Consider the following 22418-nt stretch of genomic DNA (forward strand, 5'->3'; position numbering starts at 1 on the left):
AGACCTCTTAGGATGTTTTTTTGTTTTTTTTTAATTATTTTTATTTATTTATTCATTTTAGAGGAGAGAGAGAGAGAGAGAGAGAGAGAGAGAGGAGAGAGAGAGAGAGAGAGAGAGAGAGAGAGAGAGAGAGAAGGGGGGAGGAGCAGGAAGCTTCAACTCCCATATGTGCCTTGACCGGGCAAGGCCAGGATTTTGAACCGGCAACCTCAGCATTCCAGGTCGACGCTTTATCCACTGCGCCACCACAGGTCAGGCTTCTTAGGATGTTTTAAACAATTTTTTAAAATTCATTACCAGGACATTTCTGGATCTCCATTTCTGGAGGGAGTCAGTTACTGGAAGTTTCTTGCATTCCTTTGGTGGAGCCTTATTTCCCTGATGCTTGGTGATCCCTGTAGCCTGTGTAATGTCTGCACATTGAAGAAGCCATCACCTTCCAGGCTTTATGAACTGGGATTTTTTTTAAAAAAGTCTTTCATCCATAGGTTGTAGCACATTGGAGCATGCTATGACCTTGGTCTAGCAGTAAAGACTGCCATATACCAGGGCATGGTGGCCGGAGGATGGGTGGGACGTGGTGACTTGTCAGCTCAGGCCACTGGAGTCCACAACATTGATAACTCTGTGGTCTGTAGCAAGCACTGGGGAAAGTCCACGGAGGCTGCAAGGGCTCTTAGAGTTCTCAGTGGTGCCTCTAAGCCTAGTGGTTGGAGACCAGAGCAAGCTGTAGTGGTGGCTGGAGCTGGTGGTATGCACACACTTCACAGCAGGGGCTGGAGTGAAGGGGCCTGCTACAGACATAGCGATGGGGGCCAGGGCAAGCAGCAAAGGCCGAGGCCAAGTGCAGGTACACCAGCAGCTAAAGGGACCTGGTTGTCAATGTGCACTGCTATGGCTGGTGAGTAATGCAATGGGTGCACTGCTGTGGAGGCGAGTGTTGAGAGTCAGGCCAGGTGCATGTGGTAGACAGTAGGAGGGGCTAGCTGCAGGGGAACCGAGTAGTGCAAGCCAGTGACAGGAGATAGGGTTGAATTCAGGCCCACAAGCAGCTATCTGTGTGCCCTCCTGTCCTGCACACTCTCCCCATAAGCGTGCACATAGCTAGTGGAGGCTAGTGATAAATGCAAGGAATGCCGGTGCACAGCTGGGTAAACCAGCTACAGGTGAGCCTGGATATACAGGCCAATAACAGGCAAGAGAACCAAATCTGTACCCACAGCAGTTACATGGGCTTTGGCTGTCAGCATGCATTTCCACAGCTACAGTATCTTCCCACTGGTACCTACATATTAATGGAGGGCAGTGAGAGGTGTCAGGCCAGAGGTGTGCAAGTGCACAGTTATAGGAGCTAGCCCCAAGGGAGAGTATGCACAGTGAGCATCAACTAGGAGCCCTATACTGGCATCTTAGACTCGCTGAGCTACAGAGGGCTGGACTGGCTGCCTGAGCAGGTGCGGGGCTCCCAGGGGGCAGAGGAAGCAGGGAAGAATTCAGGCAACTGAATTCCATGAACAAGGATATCTGTAAGGCAAAACCCAGTAGAATCTGCAGTGGTTTGTGGCAACTCTGTTGGCCCTTGATTTCTTCAATGAAGAAAGCTGCCAGGGTCATTTGTAGAGCAGGTCGCTGGGAAACACCTTGTACTGGTAATCCCTGCTCTTTTTTCTTCCGTCTTCCTATTTGTCCCTATACCTCTCAACTTTGCTGGTTTGGGTAGGGTGACACGGAAGCACCTTCCTGTGGTGCCCAAGAGACTAGAGAAGTTCATTGCTCACCCTGCACCCCCTTTCCCTTCCCAGCTGAAAGTTCCCTCCCAATACTGAACACCCCAGTCTGGAGAATGGCATGACACAGGCAAAATGAAGTTGCTCTTTTTTCCTTTTGGGGGTGGTTATTCTCAGGGTTTTTGTTCCATTGTGTTGCTGACGTACCTGAAGTGGACTCCAAACCTGTTCTGTGTGGGGGAAGCTGTCTAACTGTTGATGTTTGTAGGGAGAAGGAGGCTGGTGTCTCTTACACTGCCATCTTGATGACATCTGGCTCCTAGGTTTTTGTCCTGAAAAACTGGATGCATGGAAAAACCCTTCACTGTAATGTGTAAAGAGCAAGACAGGAGCAAATCTGATGAGAAAAATTAAGAGTTCTGTTTTGGAATGTTACCTTTGAGATGTCTGATGGATTGCAAAGAATATCCAAGTAGAATTATCAAATGGGCATGTAGACATTTGATTCTGAAGCTAAGGAGCTTGGATGATTTTTTTTCTTGCCCTAACAAGTCATGTTTTGATATAGATACTGTAGACCAGAGAAATTAAGTGACCTAATCAAGATTACAGCTTAGAAATGGAAGACAGACAGAATCCCAATCCAAGGCTCTTGCCAATAAAAATATGAATCCTGAAACAAAGAAAATATATTTTCCCACCTGACCCTTTTCCATTGTGCTAGAATAAAGGTTTTGGGAGGTCCACTTGGAGACTGAAAGAACTTGCAGGGATGGAGCTGTCTATTGGTGGTTCACTTTTCTTCCACAAGGTGATAAGAAACAAAAAAGAGAAGGGCTAATTAGTGTTGGCTAGTTCACCCTAAATATAGTGGGTTTTAGCATGCACAAATTTAACCTTCATGGTTTAACCATTTACAAGGGACTGATTCCCATAATAGGTTGTAATTTTATAAATTTTTTGCATCAAAAATACAATGAGGCTTATATGTGGGAGTGAGTCTCTTCACTTGCGAGTGAACCTGGCTGTCTGCCTAATGTCTACATCTCAAATAGGCTCCATTGTTTGTACTTGTTTTCTTTTTACATGAGGACTTTTGTAAATGCTAAAAATATTTTGTTCAAAATGCATAACAATAAAAAATGAACAACAAAAATAAAAAGCTCCATAAAGAAAGTTCAAACAATTCATGCATAACTTCAGTGCTATAGTTATTAAATTATTAGAGATTTATTGTTTAAATATTTTAAGTGATTGTTTAAATATTTTAGTGCTGCCTTACTATTGCACCATATGGGGGAAATCGTATTTGTAAATAAGAACATTTTAAAATGGATTCCTTACAAATGTCAGGAGCTAGTGCTATTATTTATTGAAATGTCAGGAAATCTCTTGATTCTAGACCAAAAAAGCGTTTGTTTATAATGAGAAAATTTTAAGATGTGCATTTAACTGGAAAGAGATGAAGGCAAACAGCATATTTGGTAGTGTAGATTTCAGTCTGCTCTGTTTGGTGGTCACATGTCTGTCCAATACTGGCAATGGTCCAGTGAATAGAACAGTTGTTCCAGTTTCAACAGATGCTCACCCAATTTAACAGGACTTACAGATCAATGTAGTGGATAATGTAGACCAAAAGAACATGTTGCTAAAGAAAGTTTTAGGGGAAAAATATACAAATGTTGCCTTTTTAAATAAAATATAAAACCCAAACAAGCAGCAAACTTTGAATTTGAGAAAACACACATATAATGATAGCAAGTTAAAAGCAGACTCTCAGCAGGTGCAAGGGATTCTGAATAGAGTGCTGAAGCAATAAACACGAGATGAGTTGGCAGTAGCTTGGTTTGGGCTCGCAAAGACTGTTACACAAACTGCTACTAACATCTGTCCACAAGGGAGGTGGGCGCATTCACTCCCACTAGTCTACATTTAAAGGGTTCTCCTTGTTTAATTTAGACCTTGAACCGACACAAATAGTCCAGAGCTGAACTTGGATTCTTCAGTCTCGGTAAGGATAATGAGGAGGAAGAAATACATAGAAAGGTACTAAAGAGAGAAACTACGACATTTACCTAGAGTTTAGTTGGTGTATGTGCTTGTGTCTGTGCATTTAAATTTTCTTCCTAACTGAAAAGTAACACTCGATGTAAAAAATGAAAAAAAGAAATCCAAACAATCCACAAAGGCAGAAAATAAAAAATTGGTCTTTTCTCCCAAGTCCTACTTCCAAAAGGAACCACTATTAACATATGGTGTACATTTTCACAAACACTTTTCTCTGTACTTTAACATATATGGTATGTATACATGTTTACATATGGGTAAGGAGAGGGAGGATAAGCTTTATATTTTTTTCCAAATGTAGGCTCATACTGCATGTATTGTAGTATAGCTCTCTGTTTTCACCTGATACATCATGAACATCATTCATATTCGTTCATGTAAATCTTTGTTTTTTGTAATGTTTTGAAACAACAGAATAAATATTCCATAGATCAAATTTACCACAATTTATTTAAAGAACTCTTGATCAATGGGCCTTTAGATTGTTTCCAATTTTTAGCTATCAGTATTATAAGCGATATTGCATAGTAGATATATAAATATATTGCAATGCCTGCTGGTGCAAGTACTTCTGTAGGACCAATTCTTATAAGAACTGCTGGGTCAGCGTTTTCCCTTATATTGTGAATGCAAAGATAGAAGCAGCTGCTGCAGCCTGATTTCTCCTACCTCTCCAGTGTCCGGCCCCTCGGCAGAGGAATTCAGGACACACAAGCAGAGAAGAGGGACACTCCTCTGATATGATACGGAGTCCCTAAAAGCTTTCCTGGCTAGAACCGATCTCTTCCCCGGCAAGTTCAAAAGCCTGGAATTCCCAGAAAAACGTCAAGTCCTCAGTAGCCTTCAGTATCCCCTTTTCAGTGGAGTGATAGGCTCACACAATTTGAGAGCGGTAACATCTCTACAGCTGAAATATTGGCAGGAATTTATGTATCTAGTTTAATCAGCCCATCTTTTCCTTGTAAAACTTAATGAAAATCGTAAAATTTTATTTTTCTGCACTTGTGATTTTATGTTAATTTGCCTTTTTAAATGTGAGGATGTTGTGATACTAACAACAATTCTTTTTTTTAATTAAGTGAGAGGATGGGAGGTAGGGAGGCAGAGACAGACTCTTGCATGTGTCTCAACCAGGATCTGCCTGGCAAGCCCCCTACTGGAGGGGTGCTCTGCCCATCTGGGGCTGCTGCTCTGTTGTTTGGCAGCTGAGCTATTTTAGTGCTTGAGGTGATGCATGGAGCCTTCCTTAGCACACATGGCCAACTTGCTCATACCATTCGAGCCACGGCTGCAGGAGGAGAGAGAGAGAGAGAGAGAGAAAGGGAGGGGTGGAGATGCAGATGTTCACTTCTACTGTGTGCCCTGACCATAAATCACACCTGGGACTTCTACACACCAGGGTGATGCTCCACTGCTGAGCCAATTGGCCAGGGCCAACAACCATTCTTAAAGTAATACCGTATTTTGTCCAACATACAATACCTTGATATTTTATATATAATGGATTTCTTTTAAAGTAGCATCTCATCTCCCTCCTAGCTATCCAGTGAGTCAGAAAGGGCAAAGAATACTTTAGTTTTATAAACAAGGAAATTGAGGCTCAGAAATGTTAAGGGACTAACCTGGGACACATGAGGAGTACTGTCAGAATTTATCGGTGATGAGTTCATCATATGATAGACTTAGAAGGTATTGGAAATGGGATTGAACTTGAACTGATCTTAGGAAATATCCTGAAGGGTTTAAGATTGGGAGTTTGCTGATGTTTTGTTTAAACACTGTTATTTTCTCTTTACTCAGTTCTTAAAATAGGATGGTGTTCTTTTTATTTACTTTTTCCTTATAAAAATTAATCTGTTTTTTTAATTATGTTAATTAAAATGTCTGATTAGTCTTATGAAGCTTAAACTAAGATTTTACTCTGCTAAAGTCACAGTCATTGAAGTATAAATATATGCAAGTTTATCACCAATAGATACATCAGCCAAGTTAACAAGGCAAACTGGTGCCACCAGCAATAGCATTAATAATTGCTAACCTTTCCATTATTGGCCATCCATCTAAGATTCACTAACAGTAACTCATTTCAATCCTCACAATAACTATATGAGGCGAGTTTATTATTATCTCCCTTTTGTACACAAAGAAAATGAAGTGCTGAGCCATTGAGTAACTTGTCTAATGTTGTGTAGCAAGGAAGTGGCAGAACTAGATTATAAACTCCCTTGGTCTAACCCTACCATCTGTGCTCTTAAATCACTGGGCTATACTGCAATGTCAGAATGACCATTTCTCACTGTCCTGTGTCATGCACAAGTGCTTCAGAAAGTAAATGGCTTCGGGAAGCAAATACTTTAAACTGTAAGTTGTAGATAGTAAGTTCAATATAAACCTAACTCTGGCCAGCCCAGAGGAGCCAAAAAGACAGTTATAAAAATTCAATTTCCTCAAGACTCCTACTTTTAGTTGAATCTGACTGAATGTGACTCAGTCATATTTTAGTTTTTATTGAGTTTCCTGTGGGCCAAGAAAAATAATGGAAGGAATTCATTCAATTTTATTAGATTAATATTTCTAAGTGAGTGAGATGAACGCTAAGCCACTCATTCTTGCCCACTGGTTCAAATTTCATCTGAATGTAGCCTTTATAGCAACATTCTCTTTTTATCTATTTAAAGTAGTGTTTGGTTACATAGTTGTAGGAAACTTTTGTTCTTTTTCTCTTGAAGCTTAATAGGCTTAACTGTGTTCTTATAGCAATACCCATATTTCAAAACGTTTTTCTCATCTAGTTTTCAATATTTTGATAAACTGAGATTTTAATCTTGACAATTAAACTAAAATTTAATCAAAATTTTTCAAATCTACTTGGAGTCATTATATACAGTCTCCAGCCACAGTACCTAGGTTCAAATCCTAGTTCTGCCCCTCACCAGCTATGTGCTCTTGAGCAAATGACTTAATTGTTTTTTGTCTTTCTTCATCTATAAAGTATGATTTGATATTGTTATTAATTAAAGTTCTCTAGAGAAAAGGACCAATAGGATATACATGCATGATATATGAATGTAGACAGAAGTTTATTATAAGAGATTGATTCAAGCAGTAGTGGAGGCTGAGAAGTCTCATGACCTGCCATTTGCAATCTGGAGGTTTAAGATTGGGAGTTTGCTGATGTTTGTTTAAACACTACCCCAGGAAAGCTAGTGGAGTAGTTCCAACAAAACACAAGGCCTGACAACCAGGCAGGGGAGCCAATGATATAAGTCCCCATCCAAGTCTGAAGGCCCAATAACCAGGAATTATGATATCTAAGGGTAGTAGAAGATGAATGTCTCAGCTCAAGCACAAAAAAGTGCATTCACCTTTCCTCTGTTTCTTTGTTCTACTCAGGCCCACAATAATTGGATGCTCTCACCCTCATGGTGAGAGCAATATTCTTCACTCAGTCTACTGATTCAAATGCTAATATCTTCCAGAAACAACCACATAAATACACCCAGAAATAATGTTTACCATCTATCTGGGCATCCCTTAACTCAGTCAAGGTGATCTATGAAATTAATTGTCCCACTTACCTCAAAGGGTTGAGAATTTATTGAGTGCTTACTATACCAGGCACTGGTCAAAGCTTTTTTTTTTTTTTTGGTCAAAGCTCTTTATATGCAATACTCATTCAATCCTTACAACTACAAAGTACAGGTCATCCTCGGGTTATGACACAGTTTTGTTCCTACAACAGTGCCATAACCCAAATTTTGGAGTCAGTTGAAGCACACCCTAGCCTAAGTCACTTACCTATCCTAACACAGTTATAAAAATCATAATTTAGAAAATAAAAATACAACTAGGCCATATAAAAAGGATATAAATATACTGTACTATACATTGTACAGTAGTAACAGAAAAAATGACAAAAAATGAGTGTAAAAATAATTCTTTACCTTTATTCCTGAGGTTGGTGTGCACACTGGAAGGTACATTACAAGGTGGGAGAGAGTGACCTATTGGGAGGAGGAAGCTGGAGAGGCAGGAGAACCTGCAGAAGGTGCTGGAGATACTGGGTCAGGTGGATCAGGATTGCCTAAGGAACACGCAGGAGATGCTGGAGATGACTCTACCTGTACTACAGGTGTTTTATCTGGAGAAGCAGCTGATGTAGAGGGTACAGGATCTGCGCTAGTCGCTCTACCTTCTTAAAGAATTGTTCCAGGCTAGACTGGAAGGCTGATAGCTTCTTCTCTTCCAAAATCTGCCTAATGCATTGCAAGGCATCCATAATAGCTTTGTAGACCTTACTGAATCTGTCACTGCTGGGGTCCTCAGCCTGAAATTTTGCCAACCCACCCTCTACCATAGAAAAACCTTCTGCCAAACCCTTGGTAATAAATCTCTTGGGTTCTGGGGTTTCTATCTCTTCCTCTTCAATCAGCTGCTTCTCCAGTTGAATGAGGTCCTCAGCAGACAGTTCCTCTCCATGTGATGCCAGTAGCTCTGTGACATCCTCAGCCTCCACCTCCAAAATAAGCTGTTTACCTATGGCAGCAACCTTCTCTGTCAGCCTCCACTGACTCCTCAAAGCCATGGAAGTCATACACAACCTGGGGACACAGTTTTTTTCACACACCATTTAAGTTTGTTCACCTCACTTCATCCCAGACAAAAGCAGTGTTTTTCACAGCATTATAAATGTTATAAAACTTCCAAAAGTCTTTGAGTGTCAGGTTCTTGTCCTCGCAGTTGCATTAGGGCATAGCAGATGTCCTCCAGAGGCAGTAGGTCTTGATAGAAGAGAGGTAATGACGCCTTGGTCCATGGGCCGTAAAAGGGCAGTGGTATTAGGTGGAAGGTAAACCACCTTGACATTAGGGTTGAAGTCACTCAACTGGGCAGGCTGACCAAGGGCATTGTCCAGCACTAGCAACACCTTAAAAGGTAGCCCCTTGCTAACACATTAGTCCTTCACTGCTGCACAAAATGGCTGGTAAACCACTCCTCAAAAATCTGAAGTGTCATCTATGCCTTCTTGTTAGACCTCCAGACGACAGGCAGTTGACCCTTCCAAATGCTCTTTAGTATTCTGGGATTCTCTGCCTGATACGCCAACAGAGGCCTGAGTTTGAAGTCACCTGCAGCATTCCCCCCAAGAAGCAAAGTCAGTCTCTCCTTGCCAGCTTTATGGCCCGGCGCTCTCTTCTCCTCCTTGGCGATGTAGGTCCTGTTCAACATACACTTCCAAAAAAGGTCTGTCTCACAATATTAAACACTTGTTCAGCACCCTCTTTAATTAATTTAGACAACCTATTAGGAAAGTCACTTGCTGATTTCTTATCTCCACTAGCAGCTTCACCCTGCACTTTAAGGTTATGCAAGTTGGCACAAGCTTTGAAAGACATGAACCAACTCCTACTAGCCACAGACTCTTCATTCCCTCCCCCCTTTTCACTTTTTTCTTCTTTTTTTATTTTGTTTACCAACACTTTATTCAGTTCATTACAGTGGGCAAGTTCCCAGCTAACTACACAGACCAAGCGAGGTTTTCTGAGGTTAATACAGGAGCCGGTGAGTTAATTGTGACTGAATATCAAGGAGAGAACACCAAAGTTTCAGTATCAGACGGGCCACAGACTCTGACCTGCGACAGGAGTGACATCCTGACACTGTCACCTGCCTCCTTCTCACAGCTGGGCCCGTGCTAAACATTACATTATTTCAGGGCTGTCAGCAAAACAGATTCCAAACAAATGGACCCCATGCCCTGGTGCACCTCCACTGCTGTTGCTTTGTAAGTCACAGACTAGCATGTGACAAAGAAGTTTAGACTATTTCAGTGCAATGGGCCATAGAGGAGGAAGCCTGGTGTGTCTTGCCCTCAGTGCCTGTTTTCATTCATACCTGAATTCCTGTCCTTAAGCCACATAGCCTGATGTGGACAGTCTCAGCAACAGTCTGTCAGATGACAACAGCTATTTCCAAAGCAGCATCTTGTGCAGACAGCCTAGGACCTCGAAGGCAGTGTCTCTGGCTAGCTATCCTCTCGTGAAAGGTCAGCCACCCCCACCAATGCTAACTGAAAGCACAATGTAGGAGACAGGTTTAGGAAGTGGGATATAAATAAAGATGGAAACAAACTCCAGAAAGCTAGTTTATGAGGCATGGGCCAAATAATGACCGCTTCACAGGTGGTCTGGCTTCAAGGCTACAAAATTGCTGCTCACACAGTTCGCAGAAACACAGTGGAGGCTGCAGCTGGTATTCTGCAATGTCTCTAGTGTGAGCTGGGCAGGGTCTGGCTCCATCCTCCTCTAGCTCAGGGAAAGTGCTGACTAGGAAGGAGAGTTATACCACCCATGTAATCCAAAGGCGACAAATGCTGGCCAGGGTGCAGAAGCTTCACAAACAACGTGACCACTTTAACTCTGAAGAGCAACTTGATTCCGTTGGTCAGGTTTCAGAATTTATCTGTCAGGAACAGATTTAAGGGCATTTTTTTTTCTGTATAATTTACTTATTTATTAATTTTAATGGGGTGACATTAATAAATCAGGGTACAAATGTTCAGAGAAAAAATCTCCAGGTTATTTTGACATTTAATTATGTTGCATACCCATCACCCAAAGTTAGATTGTCCTCCGTCACCTTCTGTCTGGTTTTCTTTGTGCCCCAGCCCCCCCTGCCTCTCCTACCCCCCCACCCCCCACACCATAACCACCAAACTCTAGTCCATGTCTCTGAGTCTCATTTTTATGTCCCACCTATGGTTGGAATCATATACTTCTTGTTTTTTTCTGATTTACTTATTTCACTCAATATAATGTTATCAAGGTCCATCCATGTTGTTGTAAATGATCCGATGTCATCATTTCTTATGGCTGACTAGTATTCCATAGTGTATATGTACCACATCTTCTTTATCCAGTCATCTATTGAAGGGCTTTTTGGTTGTTTCCATGTCTTGGCCACTGTGAACAATGCTGCAATGAACATGGGGCTGCATGTGTCTTTATGTATGAGTGTTTTTGAGTTTGGGATGTATATACCCAGTAAAGGGACTGCTGGGTCATATGGTAGTTCTAGTTTTAATTTTTTGAGGTACCATAATACTTTCTTCCATAATAATTTTACTATTTTACATTCCCACCAACAATGGATGAGGGTTCCATTTTCTCCACAGCCTCTCCAACATTTGTTATTACCTGTCTTGTTGATAATAGCTAATTTAACAGGTGTGAGGTGATATCACATTGTAGTTTTGATTTGCATTTGTTTAAAAGCTAATGAAGATGAGCATCTTTTCATATATCCGTTGGCCATTTGTACTTCTTCCTGGGAGAAGTGTTCATGTCCCCTTCCCATTTTTTATTGGATTGTTTGCTTGTTTGTTGTTGAGTTTTATGAGTTCTTTGTATGTTTTGGATATTAGGCTCTTATCTGAGCTGTTGTTTGAAAATATCATCTCCCATTTAGTTGGCTGTCTGTTTTGTTGTCAGTTTCTCTTGCTGTGCAAAAGCTTCTTAATCTGATGTAGTCCCATTCATTTATCTTTGCCTTCACTTCCCTTGCCTTTGGAGTCAAATTCATAAAGTGCTTTTTAGAACCAAGGTCCATGAGTTAAGTACCTATGTTTTTTTCTCTGTACTTTATTGTTTCAGGTCTATTATTTAGGTCTTTGATCCATTTTGAATTAATTTTAGTACAAGGGAACAAACTGTAGTCAAGTTTCATTCTTTTGCATGTGGCTTTCCAGTTTTCCCAGCATCATTTTTTAAAGAGGCTTTCTTTTCTCCATTGTGTGTTGTTGGTTTTATTTCTGGGCTTTATATTCTGTTCCATTGGTCTGAGTGTTATTTTTCTGCCAATACCATGCTGTTTTGATTGTTATGGCTCTATAATATAATTTGAAGTCAGGTATTATAATGCCCCCAGCTTCATTCTTTTTCCTTAAGATTGCTTTGGCTATTCAGGGTTTTTTATAGTTCTATATAAATCTGATGATTTTTTGTTCCATTTCTTTAAAAAATGCCATTAAAATTTTTTTTTCTGTATTTTTCTGAAGCCGGAAATGGGGAGAGACAGTCAGACAGACTCCCACATGCGCCCAACCGGGATCCACCCGGCACGCCCACCAGGGGGCGACGCTCTGCCCACCAGGGGGCAATGCTCTGCCCCTCTGGGGCGTTGCTCTGTTGTGACCAAGGCCACTCTAGCGCCTGGGGCAGAGGCCGAGGAGCCATCCCCAGTGCCCGGGCCATCTTTGCTCCAGTGGAGCCTCGGCTGCAGGAGGGGAAGAGAGAGACAGAGAGGAAGGAGAGGGGGAGAGGTGGAGAAGCAGATGGGTGCTTCTCCTGTGTGCCCTGGCCGGGAATCGAACCTGGGACTTCTGCACGCCAGGCTGATGCTCTACCACTGAGCCAACCGGCCAGGACGCCATTAAAATTTTTATGGGAACTGCATTGAATTTGTATATCGCTTTGGGTAATGTAGTCATTTTGACTATATTTATTCTTCCTATCCAAGAACAAGGAATATTTTTTTCATTTCATTGTATCTTTTTCGATTTCCATTAACAATGCATTGTAGTTTTCATTATATAGGTCTTTTACATTCTTTGTTATGTTTATTCCTAGGTATATTTTTGTTGTTGTTGAAACCATGAAGGGGATTTTTTTTTTAGTTTGTTTTCTGATGTTTCATTACTGGCATATAGGAAGGCAGTGGACTTTTGTATATTATTTTGTATCCTGCAACCTTACTGTATTGGTTTATTGTTTCTAGTAGTCTTTTTGTGGAGTCTTTGGGGTTTTTGATATACAGGATTATATCATCTCCAAAAAGTGACACCTTTACTTCTTCTTTTCCAATATGAATGCCTTCTTTTTCTTTTTCTTGTCTGATTGCTCTGGCTAGAACTTCCAGTACATAAGAGTGGAGAGAGTGGACAACCTTGTTTTGTTCCTGATTTAAGGAGAAAAGTCCTCAGTTTTATGCCATTTAATATGATGTTAGCTGATGGTTTATCATAAATGACCTTTATTATGTTGAGATATTTTTCTTATATACCCATTTTGTTGAGTGTTTTAAACATAAAATTGTGTTGTATTTTATCAAATGCCTTTTCTGCATCTATTGATAATATCATGTGGTTTTTGTTCTTTGTTTTGTTGATATGGTGTATTACGTTAACCGTCCTATGTATGTTAAACCATCCTTGTGATTCTGGGATAAATCCCACTTGATCATGATAAATTTTTTTTAATGTGCTATTTTATTCAATTTTCTAGTATTTTGTTTAGTATTTTAGCATCTGTATACATTAGAGATATTGGTCTGTAGTTTTCTTTTTTATGTGTTTTCATTGCCAGGTTTTGGTATGAGGGTTATGTTGGCTTCATAAAATGCGTTTGGAAGTATTGCTTCTTCTTCAGTTTTTTGGAAGATTTTGAGTAGAATAAGAACCAAGACTTCTTTGAATGTTTGATAGAATTCACTAGTATAGCCGTCTGGCCCTGGACTTTTATTTTGGGGGAGGTTTTTGATAGTTGTTTCTATTTCCTCTCTGGTTATGGATCTGTTTATGCTTTCTGATTCATCATGATTCAGTCTAGGAAGGTTGTATTGTTCTAGAAATTTATCCATTTCTTCCATATTGTTAAATTTGGTGGCATATAGTTTTTCATAGTATTCTACAATAATTCTTTGTATATCTATGATATCAGTGGTGATTTTTTCTCTTTCATTTTGGATTTTATTTATTTGAGTCCTTTCTCTTTTTTCCTTGGTGAGTCTTGTCAAGGGTTTGTTAGTTTTGTTGATCTTTTCAAAGAACTAGCTCTTTGTTTTATTAATTTTTTCTATAGTTTTTCTGTTCTCTATTTTATTTATTTCTACTCTGATTTTTATTATTTTCTTTCTTCTGCTTGTTTTGGGTTGCCTTTGTTCTTCTTTTTCTAGTTCCTTAAGATATGAAGTTAAGTGGTTTATTGGGCTCTCTCTTGTTTGTTCATATAGGCCTGTAGTGATATGAACTTCCCTCTTATAACTGCTTTTGCTGCACCCCAGAGATTTTGATATGTCATATTGTTATTTTCATTTGTCTGTATGTAACTTCTGATCTCTGCGCTTATTTCTTCTTTGACCCACTCATTTTTTAAAAGTATGTTGTTTAGTTTCCATATTTTTTGTGGGTTGTTTACCTCTTTTTTTGCAGTTGAATTCTAGTTTTAAGGCTTTATGATCAGAGAATATGCTTGATGTAATGTCCATCTTTCTGAATTTGTTGATGTTATTTTTGTGGCGCAACATATGGTCAATTCTTGATAATGTTCCATGTACACTAGAGAAAATGTATACTCTGGCACTTTTGGATGCAATGTCCTGTTGATGTCTATCATATCCAATTGTTCTAGTGTTTAATTAAGGCTAATATTTCTTTATTGATTTTCTGTTTGGATGAACCATCTAGAGCCATCAGGGGTGTGTTGAGGTCTCCAAGTATGATTGTATTTGTGTTGGTCTTTGTTTTTAGGTCAGTCAGTAGCTGTCATATATTTTGGTGCTCCTTGGTTTGATGCATATATATTAAAAAGTGTTATGTCTTCTTGATTCAATGTCCCCTTAATCATTATTAAATGACCATTTTTGTCTCTGATTACCCTTGCTGTCTTGTAGTCAGCCTTGTTAGAAATGAGTATTGCTACACCGCTTATTTTTGGATGTTATTTGCTTGGAGTATTGTTTCCTAGCTTTTCACTTTGAATTTGCTTTTATCCTTGTAGCTTAGATGTGTTTCTTGTATGCAGCATACAGTTAGATTTTCTTTTTTAATCCATTTTGCTACTATGTGTCTTTTTATTGGTGAGTTTAATCCATTTACATTTAGTGTAATTATTCACACATGAGGGTTTCCTATTGCCATTTTGTATATTGTTTTCTGTTAGTTTTGTGTCTTGTTTGATTCTTCTCTTTTGTTTTTCTATCATTTGTTTTTGTTTGGTTGTAATCCATACTTCTTTCCTCTGTTACTTTTTTTTCTAGTCATGTGCTTCTGTGGTGGTTTTTTCAGGGGTGGTTACCATTAAGTAATGGAAAGGGTACCTATCATGTTCATTGTAGTACACTATCTCCTGAGTGCTTCTGCACTCCATCCTCCTTTGCTACTATTAATCTTTGTCCTCTCCCCTTTTTTTGTTTTAGTTGTCACAGATTAAATTTGATTTTATTGTGTTCTTGGTGGAGCTTTTACTTGTGGTTTTCTTTTGTTTTGTTCTTTGTATCTGGTCGGAAAATCACCTTTAGTATTTCCTGATGTGGGGTTTTTCTGGTGATAAATTCCCTCATCTTTTCTGTATCTGTGAATGTTTTCATTCCTTTTTCGTATTTGAAGGATAGCTTTGATGAGTATAGTATTCTTGGCTGAAAGTTCCTCTCTTTCAGAACTTCAAATATTGGGGTCCACCCTCTTCTAGCTTGTAGAGTTTCTGCTGAGAAATATGATGATAATCTAATAGACCTTCTTTTATATATTGTATTCTTTTTTTTCCTGGCTGCCTTGAGAATTTTCTTTTTGTCATTGCTTTGCGCCAATTTCATTATGATGTGCCTTGGAGTAGGTTTGTTAGGGTTAAGATAACTTGGTGTTTTGTTTGCTTCTTGAATTTGATGTTTTAGTTCTTTCCACATGCTTGGGAAGTTCTCATCTCTTATTTGTTTGAATATGGTCTCCATTCCATTTTCTCTTCTTCTGATATGCCTATTATTCTTGTTTTCTTCTTTTTGATGGAGTCAGACAATTCCTGTTGGTCTTTCTCATTTTTTTAAATTCGTGAGTGTCTCTCCTCTTCTCTCTGTTGTGCCTCTAGTTGCCTGTCTGCTATGTCACTAATTCTTTACTCTATCTGGCCTGTTCTATTAGCTAAGCTTGTTATCTTGTTTTTCAGTTCATGAATTGAGTTTTTTATCTCTGTTTGCCTTGTTTTCATAGTTTCAATTTCCTTGGTGATATATTCTTTCTGTTCTTTGAAGTGTTTTTTGAGCTCCCTACATTGCCTTTCTGTGCTGTCTTGTATATCCCTGAGTATTTTTAGGATTTCTATTTTAAATTCTCTGTCATTTAACTCCAAGGTTTCCAAGCTATTGAAATTTTTTTCTATAGTTTTTTTCTCATCTATCTGTGCTACATCTCTGTCTTTTGTATCCATGATATTTTATTTCTTTTTCCTAGTGGCATCTGAGGGTGGTTTTGTTAATAACACTAATATGAATTGATAAAAAATTTAAAAAATTTTAAACAATTATTTTTTTGAGAAAATACAGTAAAAAACTGAAAATTATATTGTGCTAAATGAAACAAAAACTACATAGAATGGAAGGTCTGAGTTGGGGAGAACTGACAAAGGAGCAAAAAATGAGGTAAGGACCCACAAAATGCTACAAGGAAAAAATTTGGATCAAGAATAAAATAATTTGTTTGTGAATGATGATCAAATGAGAGATATAGTGAAAGAGAAGAAAACAAGAATAATAAAAGAAAAAAATACAATGAAAAATAAAAATTCTGTTGTAGTAAGTGGAGCAAAACCTACATAAAATGAAGAGTCGGGGTTGGAGGGAATGCTAATGAGACAAAGAGTGAAGTAAAAAGCATACAAAATGCCACAAAAAAAATTTTAATCCAAAATAAAATAATTTGTTTGTGAGTGAGGATCAAATGAGAGAAAAAGTGAAAGAGAAAGGAAGAAACCAAAAGAGAGGGAGAAAAAAAGAGAGAAAAGGAGAAAGGTAAAAAAAAAAAAAAAAAAGGAGAAAGTTAAGGTTTTTGGAATATAACCCTCATAGAGAGAAAGAAAAAAAAGAATGGAAAATGTAACACCTATGGGTAATGAAGTTCACGATGAAAAGAAAAGAATAAAATGGAAAGAAGATAAAAGGACCAAAGTGGAAGAAAAATAAAAAGATGAAAAAAAGTGGAAAAAGTTATAAAGACTGTGGATTATTCCTGATTTTGAGAGGCTATCTTCTTCCCTTTTCTTTCTTCTCTCACTTTTTGGTCAGTGGCACTGTACCCCAGGCTCTGCCCCTGTGGCACGCTTAGGTAGAGATTTGCAGTTGATGTGTCGCTATGGCGATGGCATAAACTAGGCTTCAGTCTCATTGGTAGTTGGGGCTTGTTAGTGTTTGCAGGCTCCAACAATGGGAGAGTCCATTTTCCTGGAGCCTCTTCCTAAATCTCTCATTCTTGAACCAGCATCCTGGTGACCCAGCTGTCAAGTTGCCCCTGCCACTGCCTGGAGAGCAAGAGGCTCTAAACGCTGCCAAATCTCCCCTCTATCCCCACTCAACACAGGGTTCTGGGTAAGGCTTTGCCAGGCAGAGCCGCCAGCATAATCAGGCAGGGCTGGGAGTTGATTGCTCCTCAGACATCTTTCTATGAACCTCCAGGTATGTCTAGTATGCCTCAGTGCTTCAAGAGACTACTCTCCCCAGGCCGTTTGCACTTTGAAACCTGTATCGGCTGTCAGGAAGAGGCCCCAGGCACCGCATGCAGAACAGGAGGTCTTAAAAGCTGCCAAGTCCCTCCTCCAGATCCTTTTAAAGCACAGCCTTGGGTAAAAAAAGTTCTGCCAACCAGAGCCACCAGCTTAAGTAAGCAAGGAGCGAGCTGACTTCTGTTCAGGCTTCTTTCTAAGGTTCCCTGGGTATGTCAAGTTAAATTTGCCTTAGGGTTTTGGGACTGCTCTCTGCAGGCTTCTCCCTTGTTAGGAAGCCTACAGCCTAGCCTGCCCAACTTCTACAGTGTTCTCTGAGGTCTGCTCTGTAGGAATGTGTTTTTTAACCTGTTTTCGGCTGGCAGGAAGTTGCCCCAGCCACTACTTGCAGAGCAAGAGGCCCTAAAAATGATCAAGTCTCTCCTCTGGGTTCTCTTAACTCGCAGACCTGGGAAAGAAGACCTTGTCAGCCGCTGCCAGCATAAGCCGGTTGGGCAGTGAGCAGACTGCGGGTTTGACTCCTTTCAGCGATCAGATCTGTGGGTCTGCACTCCAAAGACTATCTGCAAACTGCCTGTGCACCCCTCCCCCAGCATTTCTGTATTTTTTCCTCCTGGGGAATGTGATTTGTTAGACTGTATGGCTGGCGGAGGACCCCACACACTGTTGTTCAGGGAGTGGGGATTACAGAGCCTCTGTCACAGCTCACGCAGAAGGCCACTACTGAGTTTCAAACCCAGCTCCTCCATCCAGGAACTCAGGAACCCACACCTGAGGCGCCAAGAGGAACCACTCGTACACCGCCGGTGCTCTCCGAATGAGAGACCGGGAGTAATCAAAGCCCACTCTGCCGGCAAACCACTCGTCCACCTCTGCTGGAGTTAGCTGCTGGTGTTAGCTCCGCGCTCCACGTGGGTTGAGCCAGGGGATCACTGTCTCCTCGGCTTTAACATTTCCCCCCTAGCCCTCCTTCCCCCTTCCTCTCAGTTCCAAGTGAAAGCAGACCTTCCTCAGGTCAGAGAGGGAAGCGAAATACTCCGTTCTGTATCCTATTTCCTTCAGAGAGGTTTATATATTCAGCTACCATTTTGCCCAGTCATACCTCTGTTTGATGTATGTGTATTTCAGGTGCTCCTGGGATTGTTTTTTTTTTATCTCTAGTTGTTGAATTTGTTGAAATTTTGGGTAGAGGTATCAGGAGCCCGCCTCACAGCGCCATTTCTCTGACATCACTGACTTAAGGGCATTCTAGTGGGACTTAACTTTTTGGCAACATAGAAACTTTGGTCATAGCCATAGTTCTATAAAAATGTTTCAAAGATGTTACTTCTGATTAAAATATTTTAAGCAAATTATACAAAACCATAACAAGAAAGTAAACATCTTTGTGTCTAATGTAAGTGTTGTTGTGTGTCGGGGGCACAGAGAGAGAGATCAGCAGACGGAATCATCATGGACTAGCAAAGGACTACCACTCACTCAGGCAAATGGCCCCAAGTTCATGCAGTGTCCTAATTTTATTCACAAGACTTCAAAAATCTTGTTTACTGAGAAATTGGCATAACATCAAGAGTAATTTTTACTTAAAGATACATAGAGTGCACCTGCAAGATAGCTTAGTAGCAACATAATATCAGAAGGCATTAATTGCTATTGCTTCTATGGATCCCACAACATTCTCTCTTTATCTTAAGGGATATAACCTTGGAAAGTACAGAAATCTTATGAGAATGTTTTACTGAGAAAAGCCCAGCAACTGCCTTCAGTCAAATAGACCTGTTTCAGTGACCCGCCTTCAAGTCACAAAACAACTTTCTTGGCAAAACATTCATTTCTTGTTGGCTGTGTTCCCATCCAAGGCCATGCAATGGGTTATTCCACTACATTTCCCCCTTTTTGTTTATGCTGAATGTTATGAAGCACCACAGAAAATACAGCCTTCTGTTGTTCATCCCTTATTTCTCTTGCTTTGATTTGTCGACAGACTACATATAAAAGAAAACATAGAATTAATACTATTATAAAAAGTCTTACAGTGGATCCCCAAAATCCTTTAATATATTCAATAGGATTTAATTGTGATAAATTATCCATTAATCCCTTCAATATAGGTTGACCTTTTTCTTTGAAAAGCTTCATGAATATGTCTTTGTAATTTAATGATTTCTTTAGTTACAGTATAATGATTTAACAAATGCTTTTTAACATTTTCCTAAGGGAAATAAGTATGATTTTAAGAAATAGGGGTAACACAAAAAGTAGTTACATTCTAATCACATCTTAGCTTAATTTGTCTTTGCAGGCTAACAATTTGATCTCTTAACACAATCATAGTCTGTTCTAAATTATTAACTTTAGTATTAATGTTACTATTTATATGTTATTGAGAAGTCCACAGTTGTTCAGAATCTTCATGCCATTTTTATACAAAGTCCACAGTCTGAATACTTTGATGTAATGTAACTCCAGATACAGCAGCCACGGTGGTTACAGCTATTAGTTCCATAATAATGGTGATGATTAGTCCAACTAGTCTCTTGGTTCACTTCAAGGACTTAATAAGATGTTGTAACAGCATCATGAAAGGGGAACCCTGCAACATCCGATGCATCTGTACTGGAATCTAGACTCCTGTTCAGGTTCTTAAAATGTAAAGACTTTGACTATTTTATTAAAAAGAATAGAAGAGTTAATACATGTATAAAAACCACACTTATTGCAAGTTATTGAATAATTTTTAGCTATTTGGTTTCACCTATAACAAATATATAAAGCAATCTAACACAAGCAGATATAAAATGTGTTTCATTTTTCTTAAAGATTAACATAATATAATTAGAAGGATAATTTCTCCAGATTTTCCCTTTCTACACTGACATATGTTTAAGTGCCATGGCTACTTTCTACAAATGATATTGTATAGAACCAAATTTTATATGAGGAGCTTGAGGTGACATCCCTCCTCTATGCTATATGATAGTATGGTTACTTTGATTACCAGCTGTAATTAAACCATTGTTCTTATGCCACCTTATATCAGCACCCTGCCCTTTAACTTGGGCAGAGCTATGAGGGCTTTAATCTATAACGTTTTATGTACAGATGTGTTACTTTTAAATCTATATCCTTGTAACAAACGTTGTTTTTGTTTTTTGTTTTTGTTTTTTTTTTCATCTCCTTTACTGTTATCTTTGACAATAGAAAGCCAAGCTTAAGGTTCTATGTTTAAACAATGTGGCTCATGTCCTATACATATAGGTAATTCCTCAACTCCTGTTGTATGATTTTCTAATTTTACACCTTCTTTCGAAGGTGCTAAGGGACCTCTATAATTCAAAGGTCTTAGAAGCCAATTAGAGTCATTAACAAAAATAGGAAAGGCACTATTTTTCTAATGAATAGCTCTACTTAATGGAGGATTAGGAACATATGCCTAATAACTAAAATTTTCAGCTTTACTTACCGGAATTGTTACCAAAGCAATCATTGTTAAAAACAGTTTAGTAGCATTTTTTTTTCTAGTAGCTTGTAGCATATTTTTACCATTAAAGGTCAGTTTTTTAAGTTGACCCCAACTTGGTATTTTAGCCTTTTCAATACCAAGGAGCAGCACCTTTAAGATTCTTCTTTTGATATTCATTTCTTCCATCTCAGCAATGGGCAGATATGGAAAGAATCTATTGTTCTTATTCATGTTGTTAGTTTAATTCTGTGAGCAGGACTCCAAAGGACTTCACCGGATTCTGCAATGACACAAGCAAACCCTCTTCCCCAATGTTGCACTACACTAGGTACCTATTGATTCAACTCACTTTTATAATGTATAGGTTGATTAATCTTAGAACTGTTATTTTTTGTCCAATGTCTGTCTGCAGCAGTTAAATTATCTTCTCCTGTATTTAAGAAATTTAAAGTAAATAAAGCTTTGTGTAACATAATTCTAGGGGATAATCTCCTTTCTTCTCCCCCCTTTTGTTTAAGTAATGTATTTTTCAGAGTGCAATTACTATGTACAATAATTGCTTGTTCTTGTGGATTATATGGAATTCTAGTAGTATGTTTAATATTCTAAAATGCTAAGAATTGTTGAAATTTGGTAGATGTATAGGCAGGACTATTGTCAGTTTTAATTGCTTTAGGAATGCCTATAACATTAAAAGCTTCAATAAGATGTTGAAAGACACAATTAGCCTTTTCTCTAGGCAAAGGTGTGGCCTATCGAAAGGAAGAATAAATATTAATAAAACAATATATAAGATAGTTTTTTAAAAGAAGAAATATGAGTAATATCTATTTGCTATAGGTTATTACTGTGTTGCCCTCTAGGATTCATTCCTCTTGGTAATGGAGGAGCATTTATAATACATACTGAGGACAGTTTCTAACAATATTCCAAGATTCTCACCAGGTTATTTTAAATTTTTGCATTAAATCTTTTTTATTTGTATGAGTCTTTGTATAAAACTTAGTAGCTATTTTTATTGATCTAATGAGTAATTGATCAACTTCATTATCAATAGTAAACATAGGTCCTGGTAAAGCTGTATGAGAACAAATGTGAGTTATATAGATAGGCAAATTTCATTCCTACAATAAAAGTTGTAACTCTTGAAACAATTTGTGCAATCTAGAATTATTATTTGAAATATTAATAGTTTCTATAAGTTTAATTGTATGTTCTACATATTGTGAATGAGTAACAATGTTAATAGGACAGGATGTTTAAATTTTGCCTTTAACTACAATCAAACTACACTGATTTAAGATTTCAGAAGCATTTTTAAGGATGACTGGAAGTTCAGCATTATTTTTATAAGCTATTAATATGTTATTTATATAATGGATTATTAAAGATTGAGGATATTTTAAACAAATTTTTTCTAAAGGTTGATTTACATAATGTTGATACAGTGTCTGACTATTCAACATTGCTTATTTAAGTAATATAAACTTAGTAAGAATAGTTAGTTATGCTTATTGTTATAGACACAACAGCTAGTATTACTAGAAACAGAGTCAATGATGTTTTTTGAAGTCTTAGTCTTAATTACAAAAATTTTTGCCTCCTAGGTAAGTTTATTTCATTGTCAAATTTCCCTTGTTTTTATTTTCAACTTATGCCGAGGCTTCAATTTTCTGG

This window comes from Saccopteryx leptura, chromosome 2 (genome assembly GCF_036850995.1).
Source record: "Saccopteryx leptura isolate mSacLep1 chromosome 2, mSacLep1_pri_phased_curated, whole genome shotgun sequence".
NCBI classification, from domain to species: Eukaryota; Metazoa; Chordata; class Mammalia; order Chiroptera; family Emballonuridae; genus Saccopteryx; species Saccopteryx leptura.